This window comes from Carcharhinus amblyrhynchos, chromosome 28 (genome assembly GCF_965287045.1).
Source record: "Carcharhinus amblyrhynchos chromosome 28, sCarAmb.v2.hapA, whole genome shotgun sequence".
Taxonomy (NCBI): Eukaryota; Metazoa; Chordata; class Chondrichthyes; order Carcharhiniformes; family Carcharhinidae; genus Carcharhinus; species Carcharhinus amblyrhynchos.
In genome coordinates, this window is record NC_137351.1 from 20,881,888 (window position 1) to 20,893,633 (window position 11,746).

Genomic DNA, 11,746 nt, shown 5'->3' on the forward strand with positions numbered 1-11,746 from the left:
AGAATTCCCTTTTCACTCATGGGGTGGTGCAAAACCAAGTCAGGGATGACTCCATAGTGAAATCTGCCAGGCCCTAACAGCCCCGCTGACAATCATCCAGTGCAAGTTCACAGAGATCAAGAATAATGGAGCAGATAACAAAGAGCAGTCAGTCAATTTAATTCCTGTACATCAGTTCAGAAAAGGGTTTGTGAATAAGGAGAAAGTCCCAACGTTGCAAAAGCCATCAGCTTTTTTTTTTAATTAAGAGGTTATCTGAAGGGGAAGAACCTGCTAAGTTTTAATATTGTTCCAAAAACACCAATCAGGCAAAACAAATGCAAATACTGAAGAGCCAACTCCAAATTTCAGACTTCTGACGAATGCTCAAATTAGTTGGAATATTTGTTTTACTTTAAAACAATATCCAACCTTAACTGGATTCAACCAATATTTATTCATAGCCAAGATGATGCAAAATAAAATTTAGAATCAGAATTTCCTTTCTAAACTTCAACCTTTTCAACCACTGTCAGAAAATCTAGCATTCATCAAGTTACAGTACGTCTTTTGAAGTTACAGCAATATTTTAACCCTATCCTTCCGCAAACATCTATTCTCTGGACCTGTGTGAGAATATTCTCCAAATGTTCAGCATCAAGAATTTCATTTGAATTCAGTTTTTACCCGATTCACATTGTGTGCCTGTAAGCATAGTCATAAACATCCAGGATTCTGTTGGATTGGGTACTAGTTAATCGCATTGACTTGTGTCCGTTGCCTTAACACTCTGGTTTAAATGCACAACATAATGTTGTAGACAGGTCTGGAGCCTGATACTAATTGCCTGAACTCAGCAGCATGCATAATGACTTGTTAGTGCTAACTATGTAGAGTGTATTAGTACTTTAGTATAATGTTTAGACACCACCTTTCATGTCCTCAATACATCCCAAAAAGCTTCACATCCAATTACTTATTTTTGAATGTAGGTTACAGGCAGTCCTCAACTTTACAAGGTTTGAGTTACAACAAACGGCACTTATGACATTTACAAATTGACACCCTGTTTTGACTCTACAACACTGGATTTGACCTGACAATGCCACATCAATGAACAGTTATGTTCCTTGTTGTTCTGTTTTTCAGGAAGGACAAATTGTTTCCAAGATACAGCGTACAAGTGTCTTTGCATGTGAAGGCACTATTATATCGGGGTGGCACAGTGGTTAGCACTGCTACTCACAGCACCAGGGACCCGGGTTCAATTCTCAGCTTGGATCACTGTCTGTGTGGAGTCTGCACATATCCACATGCGTTTCCTCCGGGTGCTCCAGTTTCCTCCCACAGTCTGAAAAACGTGCTGGTTAGATGCATTGACCATGCTAAATTCTCCCTCAGTGTACCCAAACAGGCACTGGAGCGTGACGACCAGGGGATTTTCACAGCAACTTAATTGTCGTGTTAATGTAAGCTCACTTGTGACACTAATGAATAAACTTTAAACTTAAAAACTTTATATCATGGCATAATTGTCACTGTAAGGCAATCATAAGCAAGATCTCTCAAACTTTTCACTATTCAGTGAGAACAAGTATCGCACGTTGGTTCAGGAACTAATCCTCCATTTTTAACATTGTTCCTACAGGAAAATTAGTTCCAACTGATGGCATTTCAACTTTCCGCACTACTTTCAGCAATCAACTGTGTCAGAAGTCCGACATTGCTTGTGCTGCTATTATGTGGGCAAATGATGCAGTTAATTTGTGCACAGGGGATATACAAGATGGAAAGTTGGGCAGGCCATGAGGATTACTATTCTCCGTTAAATAGCGCCATACAATCTTTCACATCAATCTGATCTAGACAACATGGTCTTTCTTGGTTCATTAAAGAAACAGCATCCCAAACTATGCAGCAGTGCCTCAGTATTGCCCTGAACCATAGAAAATTTACAACTCAGAAACAGGCCTTTTGGCCCTTCTTGTCTGTGCCGAACCATTTTTTGCCTAGTCCCACTGTCCTGCACTTGGACCATATCCCTCCACACCCCTCTCATCCATGTACTTGCCCAAATTTTTCTTAAATGTTATAAATGACCCCGTAAAGTGTCAAATTAAATGATTTGATTAGATTTCTAGAGTGGGGCTTGAATGCGCAACAACTATTATTTATCTCAGGCTATTAAAAGAAGATTTCAATACATAAAACATATTTAACAACCTTGGGACATCCCAAAGCACTTTACAGCCATTAAGTATTTTTCAAGTACAGTCACTATTGTGAAGGAAATGAAGTGATTCATTTTGGTCGGGGGAACATGGAAAGACAATATAAAAACAAGAGTACAATTCTAAAGAGGGTATGGGGGAAGAGGGACCTGGGGATATGCATGAACAAGGTAGCAGGGTAGATTGAGAGTGCAGTTAAAGGAGCTACCAGCACCCTGGGATTCATCAATGGGGGCACAGGGTACAAAAGCAAGGCAGTTATGATAAATTTAGACGCAACACTGTTGTATTGCATCAGGTTCTGGACAACACACTAAGAAGAAATTGGTTTGATTTATTAATGTCACATGTATTGGGATACAGTGAAAATTATTGTTTCTTGCATGCTATGTAGACAAAACATACTGTTCATAGAGTACATAGGGGAGAAGGAAAGGAGACGGTACAAAATATGGTGTTATAGTCATAATTAGGGTGCAGAGAAAGATCAATTTAATATAAGGTAGGCCCATTCAAAAGTCGGATGGCAGCAGGAAAGAAGCTGTTCTTACGTGATCTCAGACTTTTGTATCTTTCGCCCAACAGAAGGAGGTTGAAGAGAGTATGTTCTGGAGTGTGGGGTCCTTGATTATGCTGGCTGCTTTTCCGAGGCAGCAGGAAGAGTAGTGTTGATAGAAGGCTGGTTTGCTTGATGGATTGGGCTACATTTGCAACCCTTTGTAGCTTCTTGGGGTCTTGGTCAGAACAGGGGCCAAACAAGGATGTGAATAGGCTCAGAAAAGGTTCATGAGAATGGTTCCAGAGATGAGGAACTTCAAGTACCTGGATAGATAGAGGTAACTCAGTCTATTCTCCTTGCAGAAGAGAAGATTGAGAGGTGATTTGATAGAAATGTTCAAAATTATGAGCAGTGTGGACAGAGTAGTTCAGGAGAAACTGCTCCCACCTCTGAAGGGTCAAAAAACCAGATTTAAGGTGATCAGCAAAAGAAGCAATGGCAACTTGAGGAAAATATTATTTTACACAGCGAGAGCTAGGACCTCGAGTGCACCGCTCAAGAGGTTCAGGGAAGCAAGTTCAATCAACGCTTTCAGAAGAGAATTGGATAATTATCAGAAAAGAGGAAATATTTTCAGAACCATAGTGTATAAAATGAGGGAGTGACACTAGATTAAGTTCTTTCGCAGAGAGCCAGGACAGACACATTGGCCATGCTAAAATTGCCCCTTTGTGTCCTGAGATGCACAAGTTAGAAGGATGTAGGGACATGGGGTTAGGGCTTGGGTGGGATTGTGGTTGGTGCAGACTCAATGGGCCAAATGGCTTCCTTCAGTGCTATAACCAATCTATGATTCCATGAACGCTACTTAACAGAAGCAGAATCAGATAAAAAAGGGTATCCACCAAAGCAAATTTCAGAGGGTTGACCAAAAGGGTATTAAAGGAATAGGTTGTGTATATGTGTGTGTGTAGTGGGGGGCAGGTGGTGGTGGTGTCAAGGGAGCTAAAGACCGGGTAACAGGATGAGGGATTTATATGAATTAAGAGCTCCAATCACAGCAATATTTTCAGGTTGAAGGATTTCACAGATCAGAATGGCAACATCACTAAAGAAGTTAAACATGCGGGGAAAGAAATTCAAATTGTTGCCACTGAAGGACCAAAAGTCAATATAGAATCATAGAATCCCTACACTGCAGAAGGAAGCCATTCAGCCCATCGAGCCTGTATCAGCAATAACGCCACCCAGGCCCTATCCCCATAACCCCACATGTTGACCCTACTAATCCCCTTGACACTAAAAGAGCAATTTAGCCAATCCACCTAATCCACTGGTCTGTGGGAGGAAACACACACAGGCACGGGGAGCTTGTGCAGACTCCGTAAATCACTTGAGGCTGGAATTGAACCCACGTCCCTGGCGCTGAGAGGCAACGGCGCTAACCACTGTGGCACCATACCACCCTAATGGTCAGCAAGCAGGGTGGATGACTGAACAAAACTTAATGAAGCATAGGATACAGCAGAAATCAAAAGTTCAAACTGAGCTAGATGTGGGAAATGTGACAGTAAATTTGCACACAGCAAGCTCTGACAAACGGCAAAGTGATAACAACCAAGTGATCTGACTTTGTGATGCTGACTAAGGGATATATATTGGCCAGGATACTGGGGATAACTGCACTATTCTTCTTTAAAACAGTGCCATGAGATCATTTATGATCACCTGAGAAAGTTGATAGAGCCTTGGTTTAACATGGCGTAGGAAAACAGTACCCCGAAAGGTGCAGTGCTCCCTCAGCTATGTGTTGGCCCAGATTTCTGCTCTCAAGCTCTGGACTGGTATGAAATCTACAATCCTCCGACTCAGAGGCCAAGGGCTACCAATTGGGCCACTGCTGAACCACACAAGTCAAGCACCGAGGTACAAAGACTCGAATAAAAGATCCTTTTACATTGACCCAACCATAGTTTTTAAACACCAAGCTTGTTCGAACATCTTTAATGAAAGGTTGCTGTTGTATTTCAGTGGCAGTATTGGCTTGGGAACATGCCAGCAGTAAAAAAATGCTAGAAATTGTATAATAAGCACCCATCACCATGCATGGGAGTTTCAACTTGTTCATCAAATACTCAAGCTTTGCAAGAGGAGGCTATCTTCTGAGCCTGTACATTGTGTTACAGCCTTGAAACTCCCTTTAGGTACTTACTCCTCTGCACAAATCCAAGGCCAAGATGTTTTTATCCCCTTCTTCACTCCCCAGTTTCACAAGAACACAAGAAAAAGAAGAGGCCACTAGACCCTTCAAGCCTGCCCCGCTGTTCAATGAAATCATGGCTGATCTATGCCGGCCTCAGCTCCATTGTTCATTCCGGAACAGGCTGCTTCTTGCTAAGCTGGTCCCATGTATTATTCTAGTCCTGTGTTCAAGAAACCCTGGTTACGCTACATTATTGTGTGGGCTATCACAAGAAAGTTCAATACTAACATTGCCTGATGCACAACCATAAGGTGAATGTGTGACAGCCATTCTCATAGCAGGAAAGCTAACTGGGAGGCAGGGTATAGTGGCAAATTCAACTGAGATTTTTATTCTCTATTCTTTCATGGGATTCGGGTAACACTTCAAGACCAGCACTTGATGCCCATTCCTAATTCCCCTCAGTAACTTGTCTGGCCATTTCAGAGGTCAATTAAGAGTCTACATGACACATTCTTTCCCTAAAGGACATCAGTGAACCAGGTAGATTTGTGCACCCATCAATTCATATTCCTTTTTTTTTAATTCAATCGTGGGACATAGGCAATGCTGGACAGACTAGCATTTATTGCCCATCCCTAGTTGCCCCAAGGTGGCAGTAGTGAGCTGCCTTCTCGAATCGCTGCAGTCCATGTGCTGTGGCTTGACCCACAATGCTGTTAGGGAGGGAATTCCTGGAAGTTGACCCAGCGATTGCGGATATATTCCCAAGTCAGGATGGTAAGTGGATGGAGGGGAACTTCCGTGTATCTGCTGCCCTTGTCCTTCTAGATGAAAGTGGTTGTGGGTTTGGAAGGTGCTAAGGAATTGAATTTACATTTCACCAGTGGTCATGGTGGGATTTGAACCCATCTCCTCATCTGAGCTTCTGGATTTCTAGTCTAGTGATATTACCATTCCATTATCATCACTCCCATAGGGCACACGGCACAGGGCACTGATCTTCCTGGAACATATGCTTCAGCGACTCACCTTTTCATATCTCCCTTCACTTGACACAAAATGGACCTCTCCGACCTGTTTCACGCAAATCAGTTTAACCTAATCCTACTAATAATCAAGATGCCATTCTAATTTTTATCATTCCTCATGATTTGATACTTCCATAAACATCTTCAGATTCTGCCAAGTTCTGGAGCATCATGGTCTCACAGTGGTTAGCACTGTTGCTTCACAGTGCCACTGACCCAGGTTCAAAGTGTGCACATTCTCTCTGTGTCTGCATGGGTTTCCTCTGGGTGTTCCAGTTTCCTCCCACAGTCAGAAAGACATGCTGATTAGATACGTTGAAGGAGATAAGCATGGCCAATGTACCCGAACAGGTGCCGGACTGTGGCAACTAGGGGATTTTCACAGTAATTTCATTGCAGTAACAGGTCCAAGATGACAAAGGGTCATCTGGACTCGAGGTGGCAGCTCTCACTTTTCTCTGCTTATAGATGCTGCAGGAGATTTTCCAGCATTTTCTCTTTTGGTTTCAGATTCCAGCATCTGCAATAATTTGCTTTTAACTTCACTGCAGTGTTAATGTCAGCCTACTTGTGACGAATAAACTTTAAAACTTTACGTTCATTTATAGTTACTGTAGCTGCAAACTATGTATATATATATAAACACAAACATCTTTTCAAAATGAACTTTTCCTCCAAATGCATCATTTTAATGCATCCCATTGTACTTAACATCAAGCATATCTAAAAATAGAATTTCCGTCCTTTGAACATGTTTCCTCCCTGTATTAAAATTTAAAATTAAAACCTTTACATTTTAACCACACTCTGTGTGAATCAAATTATGTGTTTCAGATTTAAATTGGGATTGGTGCATACTTAATAAAGATCAATTTTACAAAGAGACTGTTAGACTGAAGTTGGCAAAAATAAGTCAAGGTTTTCTTAATAAAATTGTTGTTTTCAAAACATAAAATAATTTGAATTCCTGCAGAGAAACTGTGTAAAAGTCAAAAGCAGACCTTGAAAGACAGGGGAAAGGGCACCAGAAAGGCGGAGAAAATATTGGGCAACAAGAGCAAAGTTTTTTGAAGTTGAACAGATGAACCCGAAGAATATTCCAGCACGTTTGCGAACTGAAGCACCAGCTTCTATAATGTCTGGTTAGCACTGACCTTGGTAATACTCCCAATTGTAAGCCTTTTAATGTTAAAGTAAGGAGCAGCTCCACTTACCAAGAAGTTTCTCCCAGATCCAATACTACCAGCAATATCCCGACCCTTTTTATTTAACTGCCCATCGATGCCGGTGACTGCACCTCCAGACTGAATGCAAATCGCAACAAGTTGCAGTGAAATGGGAGAAAATAAACAACTCCAAGCCTTCCCCTGCCCTCCGCGGGGCGGTAAAGCAGACAGGTTTGTCCAGGCAACCTGACTGAGGTTTAAAGCAAAGTTTTTTCTGGGGGCGGAGGGGAAACTTTTCCACTTACCTCCTGCCAAGGTGAAGGTGCTTGCCTCTGGAGTCCCGAGTGTCAGGCTCGCTGCTCAGCGTCTCCCATCTCCTCGCAGCAGCGCCGGCAGCGGCAGAGAGACCAACTCCACACTGAGTGCAGCGTGCACGCGCCGGGGCAGGGAGCGCGCATCCGCTGATTGATAGGAGAGTCTGTGAGAGCCGACATGGAACGGGTTCGAAACCTGCTCTGGGAGCAGACAATAAACACAATATATATTAAAAAAATATACAAAATAAAAAATATATAACAGTAAAAATATATTAAAAATGAACAAAAATAAAAAATATATAACAGTGAAAATATACAATAGTAATATATTAAAAATAAACGAAGCAAAAAATTAAAATAAAAAATTTTAAAAATTAAAATTAAATATAAAAATAAAAAATGAAATTAAAATTAAAAATAAAAATGCACAATAAAATTAAAAATGAAATTGAAATTAATATAAAACAAAATTTAAAAATATAAAAAATAATTAAAATATATAAAAATAAAAAATATACAAAAATATATAAAAAATCAAAGTAGAATTTAAATGTAAAATAAATAATAAAACAGAAACAAAATAGAAATAAAATAACTAAAGTAAAATGAAAATAAAATGTAAAAAGTGAAAAAACAATGAAATAATATTAAAACAAAAAATACAAAACGAAAAACACAATAAAAAGATTCAAATAATATAAAACACAAAAAAATTAAAATTAAAAAAATTATTAGAAATAATTAAAACAAAAATATTAAAATGAAAACAACACAAAACTAAAATAAAGTAATTAAAATAAAACCAAACAAAAAATTAAAGCTAAAATTTAAACACGCTTTCTCAGGAGGAAAAATGTGTTTCCCATTGCCTTAAAATAATGTAAATGATTATGAAGAATTACTCAGCAGCTGTTAGTTTGAGTTGAGTGAGAGTCAGTGTAGGGACTGGGGGGAAAGTCTCTGTTCCCAGTCAGAGTGGATCCACCACCTTCAGCAGCCCGGAGTAACAGCGCACCCAGTTGGTCTGAAGGGAACATCCTTGCCCACCCCCGGTGAGTGAGAGACCGCTTTCTCCTCCCGAGAGTGAGTGACAGCTTCTTGGCGGTGAAAATAAAACAGCTTCTATGAAAGCAGCTTTATTTTTATTTGGAGAAAGGCTGTACCTTTACCCCTTGGGGGGTGAAATTCAGAACCTGGAGGCAGGAGAGGGTGAGCCACCACACGCTGATCTTCAACTTTCCAATTATGAGGAAAGGTAAAATGGGACATTTTATTCTCGCGGGAATGGAGCTCAGAATATAGTCTGACAAATTTAAACTGAGACAAGCGGACAACAGTTAAAAACCAGTGAAAGGCCACTGGACAGGCTGGACTTCCAGATAGGGGAGTTGAGGTTAAAATAAAATCATTTTAAAAAATGTGAACATTCTGGAAGGTGCAGGGGAAGAGTAAGGACCTGATTGATACCCATCAAGGCCATCCACATCCATGTCATTGTCCCACATTGAAGACACAAATGGGATAATGATGATTCTATGATAGAATCCCTACAGTACAGAAGGAAAGACGCCATTTGGTCCATCAAGTTTGTACTGAGCACAATCCCACCCAGGCCCAATTCCCATAACCCCAAACATTTACTCTGTTAATCCCCCTGACACCAAGGGGTAATTTAGCACGGCCAATACACCTAACCCGCACATCTTTGGACTATGGGAGGAAACCGGAGGAAATCTGCACAGACACAGGAAGAACATGCAAACTTCACACAGCCAGTGACCCAAGCTGGGAATTGAACCCAGGTCGTTGGCAATGTGAGGCAACTGCCCTGCCACCCAAACTTGATCAGCTTTGTCTGAATGGTACCCAACATCAGTAAGTCCATACTCACCCCACCCCATGTTTTCACCATTTCTTCTGACCTTTCCCTCTCAGAGCAAAGGCCTCAGTTTCATCCCTTCATGAGCTTTGAGGGTGACATAGGGCAGGACTCTCTTCTGCAACCAAGTGTGCTGATTTCCTGAGGTTTCATCCTACAGAGTGGACTTTTTCTCCTAACTTCAGATCCCCCTTTTCACCCGTAAATCCCACCCATTTACCCACCCCCATTGTGTACTGCTGTCAGGGCATCAGCCATATCAGTAATTCCACCTCCCTGACTCAAACACATCTCCCTCTGAACTCCCAGCACTCATTCCCTCAGGTTTAACCCAAAAATCATGATTAAACTTCCGAACAACGGGAATGTTGCTGCCGTTGTTCAGGGAAAGAATAATTGTGACAAAGTTCAAAACATTCAACATATGTTTAATTTCAGTTTAAGGGCTAACTTTCATTTTATTTCCCTGTGGCATTGTTATGGGAGGTGCTTAGCCTTATTTTAGCCTGTATATATGTATATATATATAAATACATGTGTTTGCGTAACTATACACACATATATTCATATGTATATGGAAACACTGTTCCATAATTGGATACATTTATTTCAGCTTTTTGGTATTTTGGATGTCTCGTGCTTCAGTGTTATTACTTTAACAAGCTACATGTTCAATAAATTTCTTAGATCGCTACATGTTGAAGGTTACATTTTATCAGGAGCACCAACAACAACCTGAGTTTCTATAACACCTTGAACATGGGAAGAAAGCTCACCTCCCTCCCAAAATCAAGTCTACATTTTGAACAGGGCATCACGGTGGCACAGTGGTTAGCACTGCTGCTTCACAGCACCAGGAACCCAGATTTGATGCCCGGCTTGGGTCACTTTCTGTGCGGAATTCTTGTGTCTGCGTGGGTTTCCTCTGGGTGCTCCAGTTTCCTCTCTCAGTCCAAAAGACGTGCTGGTTATGTGCATTGGCTGTGCTAGATTCTCTCTCAATGTTCCTGAACAGGCACCAGAGTGCGGCGACTACAGAATTTTCAGAATAACTTCATTGCAGTATTAATGTAAACCTACTTGTGACACTAATAAACTTAAAATTATATAGGTTCAACAACGCAGATGTAGGAAAGGAAGTTCAGCTCAGGAGCCAGGAGCACATGGAATCGAGGTGTTGCACGAACCGGAGCTAATGTAGGTCAGAAAATACAGATCAGAATGTCAGGTCAATACAGGTCAATGTAGGTCAGAAAATATAGGAGTAACCAGCGAATGGGACTTAGTCTGACTTAGATTCTGAACAGCAGGGTTGTTGATGAGCTCAAATTTAGAGGTAGGTGGAAGGCTAGCCAGGTGAGGTTTGGAATAAAAACAGAAAATGCTGGAAAATCTCAGCACGTCTGAGAGCATCTGTGGAGAGAGAACAGAGCCAACATTTTGAGTCTGGATGACTCTTCATCAGAACTTTGGAATAGTTCAGTGTGGAGGCAGCAATAGGATGGATGAGGGTTCAGGTGGACTGAGACAGAGGCAGAGGTAGGCAGTGATACAGAGATGGTCGTGGTGATGGAGAGGGTATGGGTTGGAAGCTCTGTTCTGACAATAGGAAACCAAGGTTGTGAGTGGTACAGTCCAGCCTCAGGCTGCGGTCCAAGATGAAACAATCCAATCTGGCCATTGGCCAAACTCCAGCTGGAAGAAATTGTCCATTCATCTGGAAACTGCAAACATTACTAACTCCTCTAGTCGAAAAAAAATCACTTGCCCTTTTAAATTAAAAATGGTAATATTTAAGCAGATTGAATATCTGATAATTGTTGCATGAGGTTGTGACAGATCCTGAAATAACCATGTCATTACTGCTTCAGAAAGGGACACTTTTTCTGATCTGAGGTGAGACTGACAGGTATTTTGGCAATTTAAATAAATAGTGTACTGCTTTATTCTATATCAGACCCTATGTTGTATCTTTCTTGGGGAGTCTGATGGGACAAATACAGGGCAATTTTCTCTGTAACTGACTTTTCTGTAAGTGCAGGAGAAGGACAGCAAGGGCTTGGGAAACGGAAAGCGACAGCTTGGGGCACTGGTGAACTGCACTAGTGGACTCAGTGCAGTCAGAGTGCAGATATGTAGCTGTTCCCGACATCTGGCCAGTCAGTGTTAGGAGTTACAGGGAGGACCTGTGGCAGTCACTAATCTGGCGAGTCCACAGGGTCAGTATTTGGAGAGGTGAGGGAGGAAAGATTAACCAGATTTCGAATAAAATTTAACTGCTTCTGCACTCACATGTTTCTGAACTTGGATAAATGTTTAGTACTGTTCATGCCAACTCCACTCCACATGCGCCAACTTTATCCCATATCTGATTTTAACTCTAATCTCCCTCTTATTGTCTCCTCTCCATTCCCAATTGCTATCAGCATATATGGGGTCAG

At 41.2% G+C, this 11,746-nt stretch overlaps 1 protein-coding gene across 2 annotated transcripts in view; it reads right to left on the bottom strand.

Moving 5' to 3' along the window:
• cgnl1 (cingulin-like 1) overlaps nt 1–7,529 on the bottom strand; it is a 157,281-nt gene extending 149,752 nt beyond the window's left edge. Inside the window, exon 1 of one of the 2 annotated variants that reach the window (XM_080214363.1) lies at nt 7,415–7,529. The gene's annotated coding sequence lies outside the window, so the exon portion shown is untranslated. The other variant, XM_080214364.1, reaches the window with a different exon arrangement.
• Nucleotides 7,530–11,746: the final 4,217 nt, after the last annotated feature.